Source organism: Chamaea fasciata, unplaced genomic scaffold (assembly GCF_029207755.1).
Source record: "Chamaea fasciata isolate MVZ Bird 193981 ecotype frontalis unplaced genomic scaffold, bChaFas1.0.hap1 SCAF_11, whole genome shotgun sequence".
Taxonomy (NCBI): domain Eukaryota; kingdom Metazoa; phylum Chordata; class Aves; order Passeriformes; family Sylviidae; genus Chamaea; species Chamaea fasciata.
In genome coordinates, this window is record NW_027094096.1 from 10,436,750 (window position 1) to 10,464,287 (window position 27,538).

The following is a 27,538-nucleotide window of genomic DNA, read 5'->3' on the forward strand; positions in this document are numbered from 1 at the left end:
GAGGGGTGGGGTAAAAAAACTTGGGGAAAATGTTTGTAATGCTCCCTGCACTTTTCTTCTATGGTAACAATTTAGAGGCATCCACTACAGCCAGCTGACACCACCATTAAAAAAGAAAAACCAAAACCACAAGAACAATAGACTGGGCCTCTTCAAGACCTTTTAGCCTCTCCTTGATGCCTCAAATATAGGTGTCAAATATTGTCCAGGCATTATTTTATTGGTATTTTGAGATACTCTTTACTTTTCAGGACTGGGCACTTTTCCAAAAGCCACACTTCAGCTTGTGGCTTGAATAATTTTGTGAATTACTATGGCCCATTTTATTCATAGGGTCAGAACAAAGGATTATAGTCATCTCTTCTGTCTCACAAGCTGAACAACCTTAAGCTAGACAAGAAATCAATGTTTCAAGTGGCAGAATTCTTTTTAATAAAATATCTCAGTAAGCTGTAATTTTCCTAACACAATGACAATCAGAACCTAATAGATGTTCCCTCTGTCTTTTCTTAAAGAACACCCCCTCTAATAATATAATTTGTATCATGGCAGATATGTCTTCCCTCAAGACAGACATTTTGCAACTGGAGTGCCGTCAGTTAAATTGCTTTTCTTTATTTCATATAGTTTAATTATTTTTTGTTGTTTGGGGTTTTTTTTCTTCAACAGGGTAAGTTTTGGAAATTTTCATTTCTATCTATGAAAAACAAGAAATAAATTCACAATGAAGAAAATACTATCACAGTTTCTGATAGCTTTTCATCATGGGCAATAAGAAAGACTTTTTTATTTGTTCTGGGGTATGTAAGAAGACTCTGGGTTTCACAGGTCTGTCAACTGTTACAGCTACTCGCTGCAGCTTTGCCCAGTCCAGAAGAGGTGTCTCAATTTTAGAGCATAGTTTAAAATTGTGCTTTTTCTGGCAAGGCAAGTTTGGTCAGTTAAGGACCAGGTGATCCTCTGCTGGCTAAACAGATATCTATCACAGCACACAATAATGGGAAAGAAAGAAAGAAAGAAAAGTGTCTCACTACCCCAACCATTCACACACAGCCCAAACCTCTCTGGACACCACAGAGGCACAAGACCAGTGTTGGTAGAATATTGAGAGCCACAGTGGACCACATCAAATGCCCACTGAGCCCAGGGCTTGTCTCCAGCAGGGTTTCCGAGGAGCTGAGCTGGGAAAAGCAGGAAGAGGGCATGTATGTGTGGCAGTTCCCACAGGTTGTGCCACAGAACAACTATTTTTAGCTGCAGGGATTTTCTGAGTGGTTTCAGTTTCTGCAATGTAATAGCTCTTAATTTCTCATCTAGAGGGTTGTGCAGTCTCTCCTCGAATCCCTGTAAAGTTAAAACAGCCCCCACATCCTTTGGAAAAGTTATACATCTACTGTCTGCTGCATGAAGAAACCAAACTTTATTTGGTTTCCTTTGAACTTGGTTCCTACAACCTTCCTTCGATGGTTCTTTTGCATTAGAAAAGACAGCAAAGACCAGCTTTACCCATTGTGCTCATCAGTTTGTAGGTCTGCCACAGGTTTAAACTGAACAGCCCAGGCATGCACAGACCATCCTTACTGTGGAATTCCACTGTGCTTGGACTTCTGTGAGCATGTCCCAATTGTACTACATTCCATTTGACATGAAAGGACTGGAAATATGTACATTCTTCAGCACGTGGATGAACACTGTTTCATAGAGCTGCTCTCTAGTTTTTCCTCATTTAACACTTGGTTAACATTTTGGCTGCCTTGCAGCATTGATACAATGTTTTCATGGAACAAACTATTATAATCCCAGGATTGTGATCCTGAGTCATGAGTGTCAGATCAGAGTCTATTATTTTGTATGTGAATTTAGGATAACTTTTTCCCACATGCATCAGTTTAGATTTGTGCATATTAAATTTCATTTGCCCACACAGTCTCCTGAGATACTTCTGTGCTTCCTGGTAGGTGGCCTTCATATTCACTACCCTGAATAGCTAATTTCCTATCGTCCTCAAATTGTCACACCTCTCTGTTCACCTTCTTGTCCCAGAAGTTTATGGTGTGTTTACACCAGGACAGAACCCCAGCACAGGTTATGCAGAACTCTATTATTGAGATCCATAACATATTTTCTTGGTTTCCCTTAAAAGTCTTTGGCACAGGACTTCATGAAGAGCCTTTCAGAAATACAAGTATAACAAGGAGCTCACCCTTACTCACTTTCTTACTGACCTCTTCAAAGGCCTCTGATAGATTTGTAAAGCATGGTTCATGTTCCATCAAAGTTTGCCCTGGTATGAAGAGTTTTCCTTTTCATTTTAATCATAATCAGGTAACAGTCAATAGATCATAATCAGGCTAAAGGTAAGTGGAAGCATCTCTGCTTGTTTAACAGATCGGGCTTATTTCAACCAAGGCAAGACTGAGCCATTGAAGTACCAGCTGCTGATGGGTTTCTTCTGAATCTGATCTGCTCACTGGGGACCCTGAGAGCACTGCTGACTGTGACAGTGACTGCCAGTGGAAATGAGAGTGAGAGGGCTGAAAAAGGCCTAAAGAGGGTTAGAAGCTCATTAGCAACCCCTAATTCTCTAAGTTTCCTCAGAAATCTCAGCCAGACTAGTTATAGACAGGAGATATTAAATTAGGATCCCACTGACATGGAGTGCTGGGGAAGTGCTGAATTTCCTGTGTCCATCCTGTCCTTGTTTCAGGGAGATGTCACATCCTGCTGCTCAGGACAAGCACACCAGCAAGGGAAAAATGACAGAACAAGCCATATTTCTGTTATTCAAAGAATATTTGCCACTGTCCTCTCTGTAGGTTCTGTAAATGTCCGGCTATGACAGCAGAAGACAAAACTATCTACAGCCTTCATAGCTGCCAGAGCTTTCAGTCACAGTTGGGCATCTCTGTCTATCCCTTTCTCTATGTAGAAGTAAATGCAAAAAAAAAAAAATTAGCTTTTTCTAGCCCTTCCCCCCACCTACCATGCAATAAGCTGTATGTAAGAACATAATATATAACATATTTATTATTATCTTATAATGAATAACTATTTATAACAAAACAGAAGCAAATGGATGCAAAAGTTAAGTGAATCAGGAGAATAGATTTTGCAGGACTGGAGCTTGGTGAACAGGAATGTGATCTCTGTTCTGAGAACATTAACATTAAATGAGAAAAATACTTCCAGGAATAAGGCAGAGGCTGTGCTCGTATCAATCATGTTGCTGTGGAGCACAGGTACAACACAAAGAGCACTGCAGAGAGCAGTAAACAGATGGGCTTCCAGTGCACCACGTGTTTTACTGAGTATTTGGACACTCATATTAACAAAAAAGAGAAAAATAAAAGGTCTTTTGCACTTTTTTCCACCAATGTAAATACCTTTTATATAACATGGGTTTGTCTCTCTTTGCCCTTCTGTTTTAAGGGAGTAACATAGATTATAGATTCTGAAAAGGAATAAACAAAAAGTATGAAAGCAAATGTGGCTAAGTACCCCAATTTTCTAAGATTTAATTATCAGTAAATAGCTCCCTTTTAAGAGTAGCCCTAATTGGCTATTAACAACAGTAGCTACCAATTTCAAGGCAATTAATATTTTAAAATAATGAGATGGCTAATATATTACATTAGAGCATACAGTAAGCAGAAGTCTTGCTAATTATATATATTATTCTCCCTACTGTGCTTAATGAAGGTGTCTGGCTTGTAGATTAATTCACTCTTGCTCTTTTTTTTAATTTTTTTCATCAGTGTAACTAATCCTCCCACACACTATTGTAGCATTAAAGCAGAAAGATGTGGATGAAGCAGTGAAAGAAGCAAAAAAAAGAACATTAAAATGAAGATTTAGTTCCAAGTTTCAGAAGCAGTTGCCCAAAGTAAAGAATTAAGTTGTGGGAAATTAGAGAGAAAAGGCAGAAGCCTGAGTCAACACTGATTTAACACCTTATGCCTAATACTGAAAACATAAATCTCTTCACAGAGGTAATCACACCAAGATCAGTTTGATTTTCAGAACATAGCAATTCTTCTGACAAAGAGATTACCATTCCATGGGTTAAGTAACTGCTTTTCCTGTTTTCTCCAAAGCAGAGACAGGAGGGTGCCTTGGATAAATGGGGATTTCTTCCAAATTGAGAGCTAATCTTCCAGGAAAGAATAGCAATGAATGATTTGTTTACAGTGAAAATCTTCTCTTTTGTATTAGTCTATAACTACATTTCACTCTCAAATATTTGAGTGTGTCTTTGTGCTCAGCAACTGTTTGCTGCTCTGATTGCACAAGAGAATTGCCTCGGCCAAAAGCTTGAATATACAAGTTTTCCTGTGCTGTTAACCAGAAACACACTGCACTTTTACCCCAGGCTCTAGAAACAACTGCAAACTCCCTGGGCAAATGATGCCTCCTTTGAAGAGAGGGAAGTGGAGAAAGCCCTTCCTTTGGTGTACCCCAGGGAGAGAGCACACTACCGTGTCCCAGGTTCAGCCCTGCACACCCTATGCACACACATCATCACACAGCCCAGGGCCTCTGCCCAGCTCTAAGAACCTTCCCCAATTTCTCAGAAGTCAAAGTGGTACTGACTGGCTAAAATATTATAACAGCATGAGGAAATGTGAGGTCAACCTCCACTTAATCACCCTACTGCATCTCCTACGTGTATGAAATCCTCTTTAGGACCCAACAGGAGCTGTTAGCACAAAAACAACTGCTCAGCAAACAGGGCAAATACAGAAGAGAAATTGTTTCAGTGAGGCAAGTGTCTCTCAAGCATCAGACCAAGGCTGGATTTTAAATGGGAGTTTACTGGTAACTTAAGCACCATTCAGTAGAAGTCATCTCTACTACGGAATATAAAATGAAGTCTTTACACCAACAATGCCGCACTAGATTTTTGTATTTGAGACACAAAGCAGCACAGCAAATGATGATGTCTGTCAAATGACTATATTCATTTGTAGACACTCAGAAGACAGGCATGCTCATGCCATCAGCAGCACGCCCCTCAGTTAAACACAGAGCAGCAAGTGTGGGGTCCCAGGTAAGCATACAGCAATAGCTCACACACAGAATGCAAACTGTACACGCTCACTGACTGTCTTTTGTCCTGGATCAAACTCCATCAGACACCCACAGCATCTCTGTGCCCTGTGTTTACACCATGTTTAGAAGGAAGCATTTTTCCAACTGAGACTTGTCAAAATACTGTTCTACCACTCTTGTTTTTCATGTTGTAACCATGACAGTGGATGTTGGCCCCTGGGAAACAAGACTCAGGCAGGGTCATATGAGGCAGGTTAATAATAAATTAATATTTAATGTGCATCCCAACTCTCTGAACATTATTTTAGAGTTTTCTGTGGTTACTAGTGCACATTGATAAAATCTGTTGAAGTTATCTCACTTTTGGGAAAAATCTTTGCACTCAGGTCTTGAGTTGCTAAAAGTATTTTTTCACCTAGTGCTGTTTTAGCAGATGACCAATTATTTTTCTCATCAGAAATAAAAGGGATAATAAATAATATTGTAAAACATTATAAAATGCTTAAAAGGAATATTTACTAGCAAATTCCCTTCCAGCATATGTACCAGTTTCTCTTGGGAACTAATTTGTCTAAGATCCTTTTTTTCTTTCAAGTCACTGGAGTAGACAAGACTAGCAGGAGACACTTAACATACACATCTACTTATCAAAAAATAAATATATTACCAGTTTGTTGGAATCTGTTGCAGTACATACCCTGCAGCAGAGATAAAGACTAAACTTGGCCCACAGATCACGTGATAGCTCAACAAACCATTGCTTTGTACTTTATCTATCTTCGGTACCCACACATGGTTCCTCAGCTTTAAGTCAGCTCCCTAACTTTTCAACCATCACAGCAAATAAACTTTACAAAGAGCAGCACAGGGTTCAGGCAAGTGCTCAATGGCCATTGAGTAAGTGAGCAGCAGCTTCCTCGAGTTAAAAAAAATCCTGCTTTAATATCCAGTCTGATAAGGGTTCCTTTGAGGACTCACGTGATAATGGGAGAGAGGATAAAAGAGCTCAAATATACGATTGAAGATTTATTACATACACACACTTATGTATAGGATAGGAGCCTGTCTCTATATCCTACTCCCAAAATGAGCAAGAATCCAGTGAAGATGATAAAAGATGGATAAAATATCCTTTCTGATCTCTCCCATTATTTGGCAAATGCTCATTATGGAGCTGCCAGTAGAGAACAGAGACCTCATTCCCACACCAGCCTCAAGGACCGACATGGGACAGTGAGATATTACCAGCTTCCCTTTAGGCAAAACCTGAGAGAAGGATTTTATTCTTCCACCTCTGAGTAAAAGGCACCAGGGCAAGAACACAGACTTTCTTGTGGGCACAGAGGCCTCTTTTCAAAACACGCAGAGGAAACGTCAGGTTTGGGGCTGCCAAGTACCTGATTTCAGGGTTCATTCTGTTACTGCATATAAATGTCTCTGGTGTGTGTTTGGCACGACATGTTATCCTAGACTGATCATATGTTCACAGATTGTGGAGAGTGTGTGAAAGCCTTTTTTGCTGTAGTTATTGGGCGAAGTCACGTCTGTTACCTGGTACTCATGCAGAGAAATCTGTAATCTGGGAACAGATGGTCTGAGTGAGAGAGAGAGAGAGAGAAAGAGAGAGAGAGAGAGAGAGAGAGAGAGAGAGAGAGAGACGCTGTCTGGAAGACTGCAGAGTTTTTCACTCAGAGGAGATGAAAGAAGAATGAACAAACCCACCACAGCATGACAAAAACATGAAAATATAGAAGAATGTCAGTCCGGAAGGTCATTCCTTTAGAATTCACCAACTGTCTATGTACCATATGTGCATATCAACACACCAAAGAGAGCCCACCATCCTGTTGCACAGAGCTGGGAGGTGGCTTACCCAGCCAAAAATTGTGGAATCGTAGACTTCCCATTTAGAAAAGTGACACGCTTCAAGTCTAAGCATACAGTCTGGGCAGAATCTGAAAAAATATATAGCAACTCCTGCTCTGGATTTATTACAAAATTTGATTGCAATAGGCCAGAACTGGAGAATTCACATCCTAGTCTTCAAGAACTTCCTTTGTGGGATGTGTTTGGATCTGAGACTTTCTCAGCAACTTCAAGGATGTAGTCCAAGTGCCTCTGGAACTGACGACACCTACCATCAGTACAAGCCTATCGCTCCCAAACAGTTACATGAAACTGACTGCTGCTACCAAAAGGCAGCATTGCATTACTCCCAAATAAAATTAATTGGATCTAACCTGTCTTAAAATCTCATTTAGCCTTCTTGACAGTGGGATTTTGGTAACCAGCAGCCTATCCAAAAGGACTGGGTGCTGCCCTGCTCACATGAGCACTCATCTTTCTGGTCTGAGCGCCTGCATCTCCAGGTGGGAGTTCTGATGGGCTGAGGTGCTGTAGTTCTCCCAGAAACACGAGCACATCCAGCCAACACAGGCACATATCACATTGTACCTGTGACAGTACAGAAGCTGACAAGGTGCAAGAGCCCTAGCTGAGGGTCTAACAGAGTCCCACGTTCGCAGAATCCCAGTGATCCCTGTGCGTCCTGGAATACGCCCCCAGACAGTTTAGTGCAGCTCTGCTCCATCCCCATAGCTGCCATTGCATCTTTAGCCACAGAGGAGACACACCCCAGAAAACAAACCTCAGGTGAAAAGCCACGACCACTCCCAGCCCCATGTTCCCAAAGACATTGCTCAGGACATTTCAGCCAGAATGCAAATGAACGAGCCCCTGAATGAGAAGGCAGGACAGCAGTGATGCAGTGACAGCTCTGCAGGGAGGGTCTGGTGCTGCCTGGCACAGTCACAGGCCCCTGGCATGGCAGGGCCATGTGGAGCAGGGCAGGAAGGGCAGCAGAGGGATCAGCCATCGACATTTTGCTCCCAGAATGACACTGTGCAACAGGTATTTAGGGAAAGCAGGACCTACTGACAAAATCCTCCAGGCCTGGGAATTACACACTGCAGGGACTCTCACCATGGGCCCTTCTAAAAGCTGCTCGCATAAACCCTACCTGTGGGAGCAGGAAAAGGAGGAGAATCAGGACACTCCCCTGGGTGAACCACTGGATGAAATCAGTGGTATTTTCCTCACATAAAACTGATTTGAAAAGATAATCAAGCCCTAATCGAACAGGATGGTTTCACTAGAAAGGTGAGCAGTTGAAATCTCACCAAGTGATTGTTGGAATGAGACTGAACTTCTAGCCCTTTCAGCCTACAGCCAAAATCCGATGAAGCTGATTTTAAGAACGCTACAGTTTTTAGCCAGCACAAGATTTTACATTTGGGTGCTATCCAGTACTTCAATTTTTCACAAAAAATCCACATTGTCAGATATAGACAAGCAATGCTGTATTTTACTATTTATTCTTCCAGCAATGTGTCAGTCAATTCACAGAGCTAATTTCCAAATAGGACAAAACATTTTTTGCCTCAATAAAAACGAGTGACTTCAGCAGAACATTCAAAGGCAAAATTCCTCTTCACTCTCCTCTTTCTGTCCTGGCAAATGGTAGCAGAGACAGAGCAGAATAACAAGATCCAGAAGTAAACACATTGCCAATGGAGTGAAAAAAATGCATTCTTTGACAGTAACAAAGTGATCTATCATACCTCATGCCTAAACTACAGAAGAAGACAACATCCTTTTGGTCAGTCCCAGTTATTAAAAGTATTTGCTTCAAGCCAGAAATGGCTGGCTAAGACACTCTAGAATAGTATTAAGCATCTTACAGGAGAAATGAAATACAGTATCTCATTGTGCAATACAAAACAAAGGCTTTGACTACAGCTTTATGCATTTGCCAATTCAATTACGTAGCTGGTGATCCTGCAAACATACAAAAAGGGCAAATGTCAACTTAAAAGCCCAGAACAAGCATCGTTGCTCTCCTCTCACTTGCAATTTTTTATCCTTCTGAGGCAGGAAGAATTCATATTACATGGGTATTACAAAGGCTGTGTACCTTTCTCTTCCCTCTCCATAGTTGTAGAAGTTGTTCCTTGTCCTAGTTCTGTCTTTAAGGAAGAGGATTCCCAGACTCTAGAAGTCTAATAAGGGTTCAGGGAAGGGTTTTTTTACACATAGTCAAGTGGTTTCAGACAGTGCAACAGATCTCTTGTAAGAAGTTTTAAGCCCTGCACACCATCACTGAATACAGCACATGTTGCCCAGTGTAAAAAAATGTTTTGTTGTCTTCTCCCTGGGAGAACAGAGATTCTGAAGCTTCATAGAAGCTGCAGCTTTCATAAAATGAGAAAATTACTTTGAGCTTACATCTTGAGGGTATTTATATACCTTTCTAATGTCTCCCACTATGCCCCCTAAGCTCTTTAGGCCCTTAATTCAGAGAACTGAGTGATGTTCACCCTCTACCTGCAAGTGATGGGTGTCTGCAGAGAGAAACCAGTCACATGGCAGAACAATGCAGAGAAATGGTTGATTCAGAAGCACTGCAATGTTCTGGGTATTTTGCTGTTAATTAAGCAGTGGGATTGCAGCCATCTGAGTGTTGCATACTGCACAGAAATGGAACAACAAGCTCTAATAAACAAAGCTCTAAATAAACAAAAAGCATAAGGAAGCAGAAGAGCCATTCTCAGCTAAAGCTGAGCAGCAAGTCCCAGTGTGTGTTGGGATGAGCAAGTGACCTGGATCTAGGAAAAGAACTTAAAGAGAAAGAACAAAAGAACCTCACAGTCACTCATTATATGCTATTTCAATTTGACAGACACTTGTCCTGCAGCCTGAGTGAAAGCCATGAAGAGTGGACATGACCATACCACCAAGGATGTGACAGGAGTCCTTAAGAAATACACAAGACAGAGGGGAACGAGGGCAGTCCTCCAGGCAGGCGTTCAGACTGCAGGTGCAAACACCAGCACAGGCCACGCCAAGGCCAGACTGGGAATGGTGCCACTTGCTAAGAGTTTGTACCTGCCAGAACAGACACAGGGCCCAGGGATAGCTCTGCTACAGAAGATGAAGATGCTATCAGCTTGAAAGCAGATGGCACATTTGATATTTTTAAGTTGGCCACTGGTACAAAAGCAAACAGGTTTCAATTATGTGAATGAAAAAGCACTTGGAGTAGACAAGGAAAAGGCAATTTTTCTACAGTGTGTCTGAGGTGTATCCTCCATCCAGACAGGGAAACTAAAGGCATCTCATACCACTGTGTGAGGCAGATGGAACATATTTTGGAATAGCCTGAGGATAGAAAAATGGCCTAGGAAATGTGGCATGGGAACATAGAATTTTAGTGAGAGTACAAGATGGAGTTGAATGAGCTCAGACCATAGTAGGGACTGTGCTGCATACAGGAAAAACCTCATAAATTAAAGGCCTTGTTACCCTTGTAAAATCATGGCTCAGGCCTGCCACTTTGGCTAAGTAGAAGAGGACTATGGGGAAGTGACTCAGCCAAACTGGAGGTAGAAAAACAAGTTATAAAACCATTACATGCTCACATTGTGGATTATTGGTTGGTTGAATTACATTTGTTGTGCTTAAATAGAATGTACCTGATAATGAGCTAACTGCTTAAAAAGGCCAGGTTTCTGCAATAAAGGGCTTTCTCATGCACCTGCCTGGGGTCTCTGCATTCCTTGGCTTCATAACAAGGACTGCACTGGCTTATTGCTCTGGAAATTATTGTAAGAGAACCAAGAAAAAAACATCTTGGAGAGATCATGACAGGGAAAAAAGACACAATACTTTGTTGCTACAAAAAAAACAACCAAACAAACAAAAAAATAAAAATAACCAACAAGGACAAAGGGGTTGAATAAAGAGGTAACAAAAATATCTTTTATTACCCAAAGCAAACAGATCAGAGATGAGTATTTCTCTATATTTGTCATGCTTAGTGGGTCAAGCAGGATTCTGGCCCTTGGAAAACTGCAGAAAGAAGGTCTCCAGCAACACTAAGGTTCATCATTTGTGTGGTAGCTCCACTAAATTGGGAGATGAAGAAACACAGTTTCACGAAAAAAGGGGAAAACAAAAGTTTTCTGAAGATCTGTGTCTGAAAGTCTAGGTTTAAGGCCATAAAGTTGATGGGATCTAGTCCCCAGACACCATGCTACAAACAAGCCATATTGAGCCTACTTTCCTATAAAATTGCATAATTTGCACGTGGCACTAAGAGGACAGAGAGGTTTAATTTATATCACACCTTGCAACTGTCTCTTCTGGCACAAACACAGAGGAAGTAAACCTGGGAGAAACTGGAAGAGGAAGGAATCAGAGCACCTGGTGGTGTGCCTGCTCTAATATCCCTTCTTGCAGTTCAATTTTGACAGTTGTGTCCTTGAGTGCTTGAACCCAACAGTGCAGGACACCATCAAAGCTGTTTTGGTTGTGGACAGTTTTATCAGCTGAGCACTTGGCCTTTCTCTCCTGCCACTGCCAAAATACACAAGTTACAGCTATGGAAATGCAGCAAAGCCTGAGGTTCTTAGAAAACTATCACTCTCTTCACACCCAAACCTTCTGACATGCAAGTAACACCAAGGCAATTCTTCTAAGGATATAGAGTAGCACTATAAAACATGGTGCACATAGAGGCCAAAAGAATACAACAATTCAAGCTCTTAGTACTTTCACAACCTTTAAGCTTAAATAAGACTTAATTCCTGCACAGTTTATGTCTGTTAATACATCACACCTGGGTAACCTTTCAGACAGTGCATGATTTGATCCGCCCGTGCAACTTTAGTAGTGATTCTGATAGATATCAATGCAAGTATAATGGCAGCAACTGAAGCTCTTCACCTCTGGTGCCAGTTCAGCACACACAAACACCCTGCAAGAACATCCACACTTGTTGAGATCAATAGTCATTGTTTATGAGTTACTTGGCTCTGAGTATGCCAGCTCTTGGAAAGGTCCTGGTGAGCCTGGAATCTGCAAATGTCTTTTTTATTGATGCTGATGATAGGGATGGGCTAAATTACAGAAGTTGGAATTGCTTTTAATATTATTCAAGGGGAATGTTTCCAAAGGGCCCACTGTTGCAAAAGCCGACAGTAAATTACATCTCTTCCAAAACATATGGAGAACTCCAAGCTGCCTCTGTCTAAACTGCAAGAGTTTCTTTTAAGAGAAAAGAACCTATATTCAGTGTTGAGCAACGTGGGGAATTTCCAAACATGCTCAGCACCTTGCAAGGTCAAGCCCTAAGCAGGTTTTTTTGGCACATTTGGAAATTACCAGCAAGACCAAAGAACCAAATTTCTGCCCAGATTTCATTTAGCGTATGTTTGCACTGAAAGCCACCAACAAACAAATCCATCAACGAAACAATTTCTTTCTTTACTGCACCCTCTTTTTTGAATGCTACAAGCTCCTCAGGGGCTCAGCCATGAAACAAGTGTTCTGGGTGCTGTACAAACATGGGACACCGTGGCAACCCCAGATAAAGGAGACATTTTGTACACACCTCCAAGGAGAATCAAAAGAGATCATCAGACACAAACAGGTGATGACAGATTCTGGTCCTCCGGAGTCACACACTGCTGAGTTAAAGGGGAAAATGTCATGAGCAGGTGTTGGATTTCACAGGGTGCTACAAGGGGGTTCAAACCTTTATGGAACAAGTAATTTGTTCCAATTTTTTTCTTTTTTTTTTTTTTAACCTAAATCCGTGTGATTTAAATCAATACAGAAGAGATTTAATTCTCCACTCTGCTGTGGAAAAACTTCAAGTATAAATACACATTTCAGCAACAGGAATTGCCTCATACTTAGCAAAAGCCACCATTTGTAACAGTATGAATAAATAAGCATTTCTCAAATTTCCTGATTTAACATATTCCCAAGAGATGATCATAATAATCTCTTACTCAGAGATGATCTATTACTCCCCAGATTACAACTGTTCTTATCAATAGTGCATGGTACCTGTTTGCTGGTGATGCCAAAGTGATCATGATATTTTATTTAATGTGTAAGGTCTGAGCTTCTCAAGAATATATTTATCAAACTGAGACTTACTTTAAAAAAGGGCAGTCTTTCTTACCTGCTACACTTTTCGCTCTGGTACTATTCCTATTCCATGAGTATTGTGAAGCTGCTTCTTCTACAGCCAGCACAGCTCACCACTCCCCTTGTTGAAAAGTATGCCATGGACATTGCTCCAATCTTTAAAGTCACACCTCACAATCTTTTATTTGTGAACAGTGCCAGCTTCTCCCCTGGGCCAAAGTTTTGGGGGGTTCTGTTTATGGGTTAAGTTTTATCCCCATCCCCTTTCTGACAGCCCTCAAAGGCACACCTTAAAATACAGTGGGTGAAGAGATCTGCCTGTTCACATCTCAGGACAGAAAAGACCATCTCCTGATCACAGCCCAAAAGGATGGTCTCATGCTTGGTTGCCACACTGTACAGCAGCAGCAGTACAAGTGAGTTACCAGCAGGGCTGGCTACAGAGGGCCTGTGAAAGCAATCATATGTAGGGCAACACTGGAAAAGTTGAGAGGCATATTGACAAAGCTATTTAGGACACAATTAAGCACATTGAGTGATAGTCTTTCTAGGAATATTCCTCTAGTTTTATTTGCATTCATAAAATTGCCATGAATGTCTTTGATGTAAAAAACCTCTTATCTGTAGCCAACAGTGTGACATCCAGTTTATCTCCACCCCCTTTAGATTCTCATGCAAAGGGAGTGGGATTCTCCTTGGGCTCAGAGACCCAGGGTAATTCAGTGTCTGAGCACACCCAGCCCATGACATCCCTGAAGAGCCAGCAAGTGCCATGGGATGTGACCTGCCACAGTCACTCAGTGTCTTGCAGAGACTGTGGTTCCCATTCAAAGCATGACAATCTCTATCCCAAAACTGATTCAGCCCAAAGAAAGGAAGAGTTGTTACAACAACCCAAACGGTGCCAGGATAGCCCAGAAGGTTACAACAAATTCTTTGTTATGATTATTTTATTTCTATAGCTTGACAATGCCTGCTGTGGGAGTACACAGAGACCCACTCTGATTTCATCTACGTTAATCAAGAATCAAAGAAGAAAACTGTCAGTGCAACAAACAGGGATAACTGATAACTGTACTAACATGATAATTTTATACCCAGGTAGCACATCAAAGGTCCAGCCAAGACTGAAACCCTGTCAGCTTGGCATTATACAAACATCACCAGGGACAATCCTTGTCCAAGCATGCTTACAAACCAAACAGACAAAACAGGCTATGTGTAATAGGGAAAACAAAACCACAAGGGAATTAAATGTCTGGCCAAGGGTTACACCAGCCAGTCAATGGCAAAGACAGAAATAGAATCCAAGTTTCTTAGTCTACTACTTGTGGCAATGGGAACTATGTGGCCCATCAAGAGCCTGATTAGTCCGCAGTATTTGGCAAGACCTACTACAAGTCCTTCATTAATATTTAGAGACATCATTTGTTCTGTGCTCTATTTTGCTTGCTTTCTTTCTCCTCAAAATAGAACCCTTTTCTTTGGAGGAAACTGGAAGGAGTTCCTTTGTATGAATGGGGGAAGTAATGACTGCTACGGGATGTAGCAGATGGATAAATAACTCCCCCCAAAGCAATAAAGAAAAACTTCTTTATTGCAAAATATTATTCCTCTCAATGTTCATAATTGTAACTGTCAGTTACCAAAATTAGGATGGAAGCTACTGTATTTTTAATTGCATACTGAAAGCATGTAGAGCTAAACAGTGCCTATTAGTGCCTAACTCAAACAGCTGTTATCTAAGTCAATACACAGTTTTGAAAATAAGAGTCCATATTTAGACTTCAAATTTCTTTTTTTAGGCACTTGCTTGATTCCCAGGTGGTGGCTTAGGGTAGGGAGGACCATGGATAATGAGCATCGATTTGCCAGCTGAACATCAGACTCCTAGGTTAGAGCCCACCCACATCCACATAACTCCCATTAGGGGCCCATGTGTGGGGCTTTGAAAAGCACTCACCATCTATTGAACTTCTCTCTTCCCACTGGGCTTCTGTAACTTGAGGTTTCACAGCAGCACTAAGCAATCACACCTGAAAGGGAATGCCAAATGACAAAGAAACAACAAAATGAGCTCTATATCCATTACTTGAGAACACGTCAAATCTCACTGGATTGCTTTCAAATATTATATGCATTATCCCAATTACTATCTGACAAGTATTGCCTTTATTTACAGCTAATTTCTTGAATAAACCCATTTGCATTACATAGGAATTGAAAAATCAGCCCCCTTTCCCTTATATTCTATTAAGCATGTCAAAAAAAGGTCTACGTCTTCTGGTTGCCAGTCATTTACAGTAAATGAGATTTGAATTCCAGACTCTGGACTGCAGCCATTTAGGATATGCAGCTTTGCAAAACATTTTCCACAATGAAATCTCTGATGATTTGAAGGTATTTCACATTAACCTAAAGCAATTTATTAGTGCAAAATCCTCTAAACTACTGACATATCTGGTCAAATTAAAACATGATAAATCTGATGATGGGATTATAGTCCTTATGCTGTGGTGAGAACTGAATTTGGAGAAGCTGGTGTTTTTCATATCAGCAGTGTTCCTGGCACTCCAAATGCTTTCAAGAGAATGAAGTACCAGCTCAATGCACAGCTTTTGTGCAGTACAGGGTTGAGATTTGGAGGAGCATTGTTTGTGTGGAAAAACAGGAAGAAATGTCAATGAGCTGTCTTGGAAAAGTATTAACAGAACATGATTTGCAGAATTGGGTCCTTTTAAGCTGAAAGTGTGTTACTTCTACAGCTGTATCTTTATAAACCAAAACCTCCATGAAGGAATATCACATTCTATCTTTTGTAGAGAGGAGTCCAGAAATACAATTCATCTGTGAAAATTGAGATATCTGAGATTTGTGCAGCCAACAGCTTCTTGCTACCCAAAACAAAAATGTTACACATGCCAGATGATGCAAGGAATTCAAGCTACTGCAAATTGGCTGAGGCACAGTAACTGTCTGGATATATTCACCAGCCTAATGCAAGCTTAATTCAATTTAACTTAGCCTGCTATTAAAGAGGGTTATCCAACTTTTATTCTCTTGCCTTTGCTGCAACTACTTACAACATACAGAAATAAATATTGCAACTTGGATGATGCATGGTGTCTTGTCAATCTGCAGAACCTAAATTCATTTTTTTTGTTCCATTTCTGATCCTGTGTTTATATATAGGTGTCACACATTAACAACATGTTGATAGAAGTCCCTAGTTACAAACTCTCTGGAATTTTGTTTGAAATCCAAATACAGAAATGCAAGCAGATTCTACTGTAGCTTCAGCTCATATCTGATGTTTAACAAGTCTTGTATTTCCCACAGAGCTGAAAGCAAATCCCTTATTACTTGAAAGAACTTAAACACACTTCACTTTCTCAGAAGCTATTTTCTGCCACTATTTCTGACATTGCTGCCTTTGCTAGCTAATGCATTCTGTGATGGTACTTTAGGAGAAGATTGCTTACTCCTTTTTTCTTTTTAAGGGTTTCACTCACAAAGAAACATGTGTGTGTCTTTCAGAGATGAGGCTGTTCTGATTTACCTGTAAATACCTTTGCATCTATAACAAAAACAGGCCTTTTTTAGTGCAGAACTCAGGATTACAGTAGGTGCAGCACAGGATGTGCCTACAGGGAACACATGAATATATCAGCCTGAGTGCTTTTTGATCATGCCCATGTTCTCATGCTATCAGAGGCTCAAAAGGAGGCAGTAGCTGAAAATTGATCCTTAAGATTGCCATTGCCCTCAATTATCAACACAGCAGAGTAGGAGGTTCACAAGGTTTGTTGTATAGAGAGTGTGACCATATACACTTGAAATTCTGTAGTGTTTTCCATATGTTTTGTAAGTCACAAGCTATGAAACAACTTTCTACCCTTCTGGCAAATCCGTTTATACAAATTTCTGCCAGTCCATTCAAGGCTGTATTAGTTTGTTCAACAGCCAAGTGCACTCTCCAAGGACTTCCCAGTGGGAGAAGAAAGGTGCAGACATTATTAGCTATGTCTCAAAAGTTTCCCCTTCTCTCTGTTCTTTAGTCAAGTACGTCAGGCCCTACAGGTTAGGATCTTTCCATGTCAGAACCGAATTCTGCACAGAACAGGCAAAGGAGCATCGGATGAAACATCACTAAAATCAAGGGCATATCAACATAAGAGAGTGAAAATGAAATCATACTGTGCAAGAGCACATTCCTGCACATAAAGTCTAGGATGAATGGCTGTTTGGACTTAAAAATACCCTTCTGTGGGCCAGCCTCAGTACATGGCCACAGAGAGGCTGTGTGACTTTCTCCTTGTAGTACAGTTACCGTGGTACAGCAACTCATCCCAAAGTCAGCATCAACATTGCCAAGGTACTTCCAGACCCTGAATCGAAATTTTAAATCCTGAAGCCTGAGGGGAAGAAGTCTCAAGCCATAGTCATGGCCAAAATCTCAGAAATAAACCCTTGATTCGAAAGGAACGTGGAACAAAGCACTTCATATTCATGCATTTTTTGTATCCCACTAAATTATCAACCCACCCTAATGGAGTTAACCGATGCTTAGACAAATTCTGCAGTTCTTCAGCTCAACCAATCTCTTCTGAAACCAAAAGATACCACGCATCATCCGAGTTATGATATTTATCAAAGGTAAATAATCTTGAAAGATTTAAAGGAATATTTCTGTCCAGTGATACCATGATTGGTATACTCAAAAATGTAAACTTGTCAATCCCTGCCTTCTGTAAGAGTAATCTCCAAGAAATGTGTTTTGCCTGAAGGAAAAGAGACTCCAGATACACTTCTGGTTTAAAAGCAGATAATATGAGGCATCTAAAGCAACTTCCAACAATAACTATTGCACTTTTTTCCAGTGACACCAGCAGGACTCCTGCCATTGACTAAAATCTAACGACTGGCACAATTTAAAGCAGTAAATGACGTATAGTATTTTTTTAAGTCAAGGACAGCATTTTGGTCAGGGGTAGTAGAAATATCTGACCAAACTGGCCACAACAACATTATCACTATTTCTGTTCAGCGCATGGGGTATCCTGATACAATTTTGTGAGCATGGGCATTTACTTTAAATATCTTGAACAAGGTCTGACTCAAAGCTACTCAGCTCCTAAGGAAAATCCCAGTGATTTACCTAAGACAGGCAAAGGAAAAAGAAATAAAACCTAGAACTATCAGCATTTCTACATGTTCTAATTCACTAGAATTTTTAAAACTTTAAAAAAAAAAAAGATGATAAATATTCAGAAGGTTGCCTGAACTCTTCTAGATCTGAATAGAAAATACTACTAGTATGAATTGAAGTTTTACTACTTGATGGATGAAACTATTGTCGTATCAGCCAAGTTTTTTCACATATTTTATGGTTCACTTACTGCTTCTTGGCTATGCAATGAAAAGCTGAAAAGTGAATGTGGTTAGAGTTTTATAGATGACTAATGTTTGTATCTTTGGTACTTTTCATTATTTTAATGTGTGAGGTCACTGCCACCTCACAGTATTTGAATGATAAGTTCTTATTTGCAAAAAAAAAAATGTTTTTAAAGAAATATTGCCATAATTTGTTTCACTTACAATTATAATTTCAAAATGTCTTCATATCCAATATTAAGTGTTTACTATGTTAACCAAATTAATAAGAGAAAGATTATACCAATCACTAAACTGTAATTCCATTGAAGTTACAGAGTCTCAGTTCTCTGATTTGCTACTGCTTAAAAAAAATCATGAGTTAGAGAAAGGTTTTAAAAATGTCTGTATAGCTTTTCCACCCTGATTATTATTAACTAATAATAGACATTAAAAAACTCTTGCAGCACATAATAAGGCTAGACTGCTCTGCCATAACCACTGAGAAAATTAAGAAAATATCTTTCCAAGGGCTTTAATGTTAGCTTTACCTGTGATAATTTCAAAGGATAGAGTGAGTCATCCAGGCTGCAATACCAGATATGGCAGCTGAGACAGGCCCACAGTGCTGATGCAGAGTGTTAAATCTTACCCAGAATTATGTGAAGTGGTGGATAGAGCATTACTGGATTGAGCTGATCTCACTGGTAAGAAAGCAAGTTAAAGCTGTGGATTAGTTTAAACTCCAGGTGTCATTTCTTTGTTGTTAGAGCAGATGCTGACCTCTTGAGAAATACTCTGCTCCTAAAATGTGTTGTTCTGTGTTACCAGCAGAACACCAGAGGTGTACATGGCACCATACAGGCCAGCATGAGAAATGGACTGTTGCAGAGGCAGCTATGGTTTAGATTTGATTTTAAACAGAATATTGAGGGTGTACAATAGTGGCAAAAGCAGGAAGAGTTACGTTTCATCAACAATGGGGCAGGCAATTGGACTGAGTTTTGGACTGGATCTTACTGCACATCACTTGTGTGCAGAGTGTGAGTGTGCCATATTCAAACCTTGAGGCTCCTGCAGCATCTGCACTTTAGTTCTGTAAGTGCTAAGTGCCCTGGAAAGATAAATGCTTAATGCCTGTGATCACTGCAGTTATCCTTAAGAGCTGAATTTCCAGTCTGGCTCAGCCTCTTGCTGCCCCAAAGAAAATGTGGCAAACAAGCAGTTAACAACGCTCAACTTTAGACGAAAATCCCCAGCTCCACACTGTCTGAATCACAGCTTTTTCCAAGCTTATAAAGTTTAATCATTCATTTCACTCAGGACTTGACAGTGTGTTAGGGAAGTTATAAGACTAAATAAAGGGAGAAGGAAAAATAAGGGCAGAAAACACCTGTCTTTGCAGCTGGTCACCAGGCAGACCTTTAATGTGCTGCCTGCTGGGAAACAGGGATGGTCTCATGTTACACTGAGGCTTCAGCAAAGGATGGAGTTTGCAGAAAGGAATCCTGCAACTAGAAGATGTGAGGCTTGGGCTTTAGCCAAAAACAATGGAGAGCAGCATTAAATGAAAAGTTCCATAAGTTCAAACGCATTCAATCACTGAACAACACACAGCTTTGCGGTTTGAAAGAATTTTAAAAAGAAATTTAAATCATCACTGCAGTTGTTTCTAATTTTGAACAATCAGTATTTTACCTTTAACTACCACCAAATGCTTCCCAGAGTGACCATGGTCACCCATAAACAGACTGACTATCTTCATTTAGGAAGAGCAGACCAATCCTGATAAAAGCCAGTATGCTACTTTGAAAATTGCTTTACTGTCTGAAGCAGATTTTCATCTTTCATAGGCTAAATCGACCCTAATAAGTGGCACCAGCTTTGCTTTTAGTTAACATCCTTAGAAGCTCATTGACTACGATTGAGAAGTCATTGAAGAAGAGTGAGTCCGAAAGATTAGTAGAAAAATATACATAATGGTATTAAAGTAGACATTTAGAGGGTATAATCTTAAGAATAAAAATGTAGCAACAGAAAGCAGTAGAATAAAATTCTAAAAAAAAAAAAAAAAAAAAATAGAAGTTGGACTGAAAATCCTGAAGCAGTGAAATCTGCATAGTTCTAGTCCTGAAGTGAAGCAGTGGAAAAGTGAGGACAGGACTGCAAAATATCCAACAAAAAAAGGATCAAAGCCCTACATAACCAGGGACTAAAATACATGTTAGAAGCCAAAATGCCCTTTTTCCTATAGCCTCAATAATACTGACTGCTATAAAGGGATAAAGGCATTAACAGGTGCAAAAAGAGCAGATCGCTAGTGACCTGCATTTTCAGCAGTGACCTCTAATTTCAGTTTCATAGCATGAGACAAAGAGGAATCTCTTTTCCAAGAGATCTAAAATATCTTAAACTCTGCCTGATTTTGGTAGGAAATAAGAGGACAGTAACCTCCCCTGATGAGAAAGTGAGAGGGGCATACATTGCCTGCAAAATGTTGCTGAGAAATGAACTGTTGGAATTACAATTTCACAATTTCAGGAACATAACATTAACAGTTTGATGAAAGAGGTATTTAAATGCTACAATATTTGAAAATTAACTTTTTGAATGAAAAAGAGTTTGAAAAATCAGTAAATATTTTAGGATCATCTAGAGATACAATTCATACTGGCCCTTCAAGTGAGGGATGGGGTTCACATTAGCATGGGTATTTGATTTGGGTTTGCTTTTTTGGGTTTTTTTGTTGTTGTTGTTGTTTGTTTGGGGTTTTTTTAATCTTCCAGCAGATAACAAACCTTTAGGAAACAAAAGAATACATAAAATCCATAAATTGTATTTCAGCTCTTTGTTCTTGGGTTCATTACTAGAGATTTCATGACTTAAGATTCCTTTAATCTCTAATTTTATTATTCTTTTAAACAAATGATAAATAAAAATTTCTTCTAGACGTACAGAGGGAGGGAAAAATCACCAAAATATTGGAAAAGGATCCAGGTTTTCAGTGAGTTGAAACATTCCTAATTGGCTGGCATGTTTTGCTGCACTTATTACAGTGAATGCTGCCATCTGTTTCTTACTTCAAAAGAAATAGTCAAAACGATTAGCAAGCCAACAGAGAAGAAAGTCTTATCATGCATATAGAATACTTTTAAAAGGATAGTATCCACTGGCTCCCTGTGGATAGAATATTTCTAGCCTTGACACGATGATTACTGGTAGAATAATATTAAACCATCTTCCATTTGTGATAATGGGACATGGAAAGATGAGAGAATTTTGACTCCACGTTTTCCATTTCCCATTTTAGGATTTGCCTTTTAAGGATCCTGGTGAGGGTGTTTGTGGTGAGCCAGGCTGTGCTCTGGATCACAGCTTGGCGGCTGAAGATAATGAAAAGTTTGCCAACGTAAAATATCACCTTTAATAGCCCAAAGAGAAGCCTATAGACAACAAGCAAAGAGCATAAAGGAAAGCACACACAAAGTTAGGGCAAACAAAAAGACACAAAAGACAGAATTCCCTTCCACTAGACTGGTAATATATCATCAACCGTGCCATCATCCCAACTGATCAAATATGCATCCCAAGGGCTATTTTCCTCATTGTTAAGCATTATAATGAATTGCTGATATTTCTGTACTTCACCATTTAATTTCATCAACTGCTAATTAACCTGATGACTGCAAAATTCATGCTTGCAAAACCAGTAATGTTTTTACAGACCTCTTGCCTATGCATTAATATAGGACATTCACTTCATTGAGTGCCTGCAGATTATTCAGTCCATTATGGGAATGCTGTAAAGGCAAAATTTCCTATCAACCTGGCCACAATCTGAAAAGCCAGAGAAAGGGAACTACTGCAAAGAGGATGTGCAATAAACCATGGTAGCTGCTGCAGTCAAGAAGTGACAATAGAATAAGTATGAAATACAGGAGAGGATTCACTCCCATGAAGCCTGTTATGTATGTTTTCACCCTATCAGCGCAGTGGAGAGTAGCAAGATTCATAACTTCTCTCCAGCCCATTCTTTTCCTATCTAACCAAAGGAATCCAAATCTAGGTCTGTCTGAGATTAGGAGAAATAAGAGCTTTTTGCTCTCTGCGTTTCCCTTTGCTACAAGGAGGGGAAAAAAAAAAAAACCTAACAAAACTGCTCTTGTACCATCTATTTTTTTGCTTTACTTCACAAAAAACTTTATTAATTCACCTTTATACTTTGCTTTTTCTTCATGTGTTGATGACAGTACCAACAGTATTTCCTGATTTTATAACTGCCTGAGTAACAGAAGCATGAGACACAGAGGCCAGGGCAGAGGCACACCCACCAGTGACCCCTGCCTTCACTCCTATCTGTAGGCCACAGAACAAAACCGGCAATTTTAGAAGGAACAGCATACCAACATGTTTTTTTAATACGTAATGTCAGAGATTAATACAGTGAGCAGGCAAAAAGAGCAGAAGACAACATGGACAGGGTAGATGGCAATACAGGGAGGAGAAAACCCCAAAACAACAAACTATCCACAAGAACCAAGAGATGATTAACAAATCACCCATGAACATTTGCTATCAGTACCTGTGGAGCAACCACAAACCATAAATAAGAAAAAACATAGTAGCTTCAGACTAAAACAGTAATCCTGTCTTGGCTGACAAATGTGACTGGTGACTGGAGTTCGTGTTTTCCATCTACTTTCTTAGAAAAAAACTTAAAAAAAAAACAAACCTAAAAAAAACCCCCACACCCTTAAAAAAAAAAAAAAAAAAAAAAAAAAAAACACGAAGGTATCCACACACAAAGTGTGGGAAACAGGAGAATGGCCATGAGCTGATGTGATAACTGCTGGCTCTTGCAAACTTGAAAGGGAAACGTGAGAAAGTGCAAGAACAGCAGCACTTACATCACAAAGGCAAAAGAGCCGTCTGTGGTCTGTGCTATCGCACTGGAGGGTTCTCCTGTAGCCAGGGACTCAGCACAGTTCTCAGGCACAGGGACCTTTGGAAATGCAGATAAGTTCAAGGGAGATATATGAGCCTCTAAAAAGGATGTAAAAAAGTAGGAGAACTCAATCAACTCCTCTGTGAGCATTGGTGACTACTACACAGGCTTCATTTGTTTCAGAGAACTGTGTACTAGGATGTTTCTTAACCAAAGGGGAAAAAAAAAAAAAAAAACAAAACAACAAGCTAAAAAACAGAACCCAAAAAGACCCAAATAAGACAAAACTATAGCTTAGAGGAAGGTATCTTTTTCCTCTAGAAGTGTCACCATTCTCCTGCCAAGAGGGAACATTTAACTGTTATCAATAGGCAAATCTGAAGTTGAACAGAGCTGCCTAAATCCACTTGTCACAAATATGTCTACTGTGTTACCAGGACTGTTTTTTGACAAATGAATTGGAAACCAGCCTATTCATCCTGTATAATAAACAGCAAGTGCTGGAGGGTGTTTAACATGCAAAGGGTACACACCACAGATTGCCATGCTCACTGCATGACAGCCACCAAGGAAACTCGTTGGACACAGACTCCACATTCCTCATGGAAGGGAAGAAATGTCATTTAAGGTAATGTGTACAACTGGTCAAATCAGTGCTGACAAATACGTTTGCTGACAACTTCAGCCCTTTTTCCAATTACCAGCTGTTTGCAAACAGACTACTGCTGTGTTTGTTATTGTAATTGTAGGACAGACAATTGAAGTGCCTGAGCCAAAGCCCCAAACTCTCATTGACTTCACTGGGCTTTGGGAAAGGGCTGTAGATGAGCAAACTTTATGCAAAGAATTTGTGAAGTGTTCACTTGGACTCTTTCCCACTTTTTATTTATGCTGTGTAACTGGTCATTCACATCATACAGTTTTTTGGCGGTTTTTTTCTTCCAGGCCACATACATGAAAACTTCTAATAATTTAATAGCAAAGAATTTTTACATCTGAATGAATAACCATATTCACACAAGACTAAAAAACTGTGAATAGCAGTCAACATCCAAATGTTTGTGGCAGTACAGATATCCATGAGTGGCTGATACCAAAAGTAAACCTGGGATGAGCTGTGGCAGCACTTGCCAGCATGGTTTTAGTCCATTCATGAAGCTACTGATGGATCCTTAGTCTGAAGCAGGAGCAGTCTCAGAACAAACTGCACTGCAAACTGATACACTCAAGGCTGAAATCACCAACTAATCTATCCTTCCTCAAATGAAGGGGAACCCCAACACTAGGAATTAAACCACTACCACTGCTACATGCATGTGGACATTTTGGACTTCATGTCTTCTTCTCCCTGAAATTCCTTCTCCTGGAACATGCCCAGTGCAGACCAGATATTCCGATTACTTATGTGATGTCTTGCGTTGAAATCCCTTTTCAAGAAACAACCCCCCAAAGGCACTTTAACAACCCAGAAATTCATGAGTGATTGGTTGAAGCTCTGAGCAACAAGACGAAAGCTTGTAGCATATCACAAAGATGTTTTCCATCCTTTTGATTACCTTATTTATTTTCCAAGTATTGAATTATAATGTTTACTACAAGGAGCATATAAACACAATAAAACCTGCCATCTTTTAACATAATAAAGAAGCTCAAGCTATATATGTGCCACTTGATTTACAATAATTTGTTCCTTCTTGTTTCTGTATCTTGATAGCAGCAATTAATGAATGTGGAGAAGATAACATTGGTTTGAGTGTTCAGTGTGACACACTGAAACATTGCTGTAAATGATCCTAAAAGCTCATGGAAAAGGGAACTGGCAAATAACATAGGGTATGATGAGCTGAGCCAAGAATGTGATTTTGGACTGTTTCCATTGCGGTTTTCACTTCAGAGTAATTTGTATGATTTGGAAAGCCAGCAATATAACTCTGTGTAGGGATGGGTTATTTGAGGTAACCTCTATGTTTTAAGGATGGGGTATTTTTATAGCCATGGACCAAAAATTAGGTCACATGCTACAGCCACCTAGAGCTAGGAAGACAGCGAATCCACTGTTTTTAATTTCTCACATTATCTTGTACCATACAGAGACATGTATTTTACTGTTCTTAAAATACATAGCTATTAATATGCTAATGGCACGATGAGCAAAACAGCACAGTCTAATAAAACATCCTTTTAGCAGAAATATTAACTTTTCACGTTCTTAAAGGCTAGTTTTCACGAATAAATTCCTCAAGAAATGCAGTGAAGTAGAAGCATAAGTGTAATATTTGAAACTTTTTAATTATACTGGGTTTTAATGCATTCCAAGTCCATGTGACAGTGCAGCCTATCTGTTTAGTGCTAGATTTTCTGTGATAAATTCTGAGCTAATTTTTAGAAAACTGCTGAATTTTTTAAGCTGCTAAAATTTAAAAGCTACAGTTTGTACATAAAAACACAGCAATAGTGGGCTCAGCAGAGTACATAAAGGCAGGACTACCATAATTTAACATATTTGGCCACGGAAAATATTTTCTCTAGCACAGAACATGTAAAAGATGAAAAAACTTCTAACTCAAAAAACCCTTTGAAATCAGCCACAAATTAAAATTTTATTGTGGGGCCTTTTAAAAACTTAGGTTCAGATCCCCCTCTGTAGTGAAGTTTCAATGGGGAAAGTGAAAATCCTTAATTTACATCAATGAAAAATTATAAAATCAATACATAGTGTCTGCTTAACTCTCCTTTTACTCCCCACTGCACTGCTTGCAAAGAGTAAAACACTTTCAAGATTTCTATAGGACCGATCTAACATCAGTTCTGGAAATTATCTTCACTTACAGGGTGAGTTAGAGAAAAACATTCATAAGGTCAATGTCTTGAAACATCCTGATGTCCTTGGCCAGAAGTCAGGTGAATAAAAATAAAAAAAAAAATGCATTTCTATAGCATTTTAAAGGAAAATTTAAAGACTTGTTGTACAGTACTAACTAAATAAAATTACTTAATAAACAAGGGATATTATTCTATCTCCCTTCTTTTTTCAAAAACGTTAAAATGGTATATATGATTGTTGCTTATAAAAATTTTCTAATTTATTGGCATGATCTAAATGAGAACTGCAACCATCTTCTGGCTCATTCCAATTTATGAAAGCTCAGAAATATAGAAGAAAGTCCTGACACTGACAGACCCTCTACGAAAGAAATCCCTATATGGACATTAGGCTTCTCTTGCAGCCCTACTCCTCACAAGCCCACCCATCACAGAACTCCTGGGTGGGAGAAGCAGCATTTTGGGGGCTGCTGGGACACTGGGCTGTAACACCAGAAAGATCTGAGTGCAGTATTGTCCCCCCAGGAGCATCCCAGGCTGGGGTATTGCAGACCCCAGAGCTAACTGAGGCAATGAAAGAAGAAAATCAATTAAAGAATGAGTTGAGGGTTAGAATGTGAACGCACCAACACACACATCTTGGAGTCACCACACCATCTCCCTACATCTGGTAATGGGACTTATGGCTGTGCTGTGGTCAAGCATGTGCCTGAACCCTACCCCATGGCATCCCAGATCTGTGGTACTGCTGCAGAAGCAGTGGCTGCTTTGGCTTGGTAATCTGTCTGCACTGTGTGGATATCCTCTACAGAGTATTCCTCCACACCATTTCACTCCTAAGGTAACAAACTAGACACTGATGACCATCAGGTAATTTCCCCTTATTTTCTTTTATTTCTCACACATTTACTATTCATTAATACTTTTCTCAAGTACTCACACCTATTTCTGCTCATGTTCCACAGTGAAATGCTCACTTATCTTTCGTGTGCTGTTGTGGATCTCCAAGACTGCTTCTCCTTTTTCTCATATCCACTGACAAGGATTAAATGGGTTCTGGTCTGGACAAGGATGCATAGTTATGGTGGCAGGACATTTTTATTATAAACACTTCCTAAAGCTTGTTAAAGGTTTTATGAAGAGAAGAAAATCTGATTTTTATGGGGGCAAGTCAAAGTCTACTGGGGATTAAAGGGATTATGTTGTTCCAGAAGATTGTTCAGTGCAACTGCCACAGCTTTTGCTAGATGAAGATTTTACCACCTTGATCTGGACTGCTTAACTGACACTTAAAGCTGGAGAGCTTCCTCTGGAAGACAAGCTTGGTGTCCCTTTTAGAAAAAGTATTAAAAT

The 27,538-nt window shown here is 39.7% G+C and overlaps 1 long non-coding RNA gene across 5 annotated transcripts in view; it reads right to left on the reverse strand.

Moving 5' to 3' along the window:
• Nucleotides 1-27,538, reverse strand: part of LOC136295009 (uncharacterized) — a 174,931-nt gene that overhangs the window by 23,422 nt on the left and 123,971 nt on the right. For 3 of the 5 annotated variants that reach the window (XR_010722580.1, XR_010722579.1, XR_010722581.1), the window contains exon 3: nucleotides 15,008-15,080. This is a non-coding gene — a long non-coding RNA (uncharacterized lncRNA). Of the gene's footprint in view, nucleotides 1-12,499; nucleotides 12,576-15,007; nucleotides 15,081-27,538 lie in introns of all 5 variants that reach the window. The other 2 variants (XR_010722582.1, XR_010722583.1) reach the window with 2 other exon arrangements.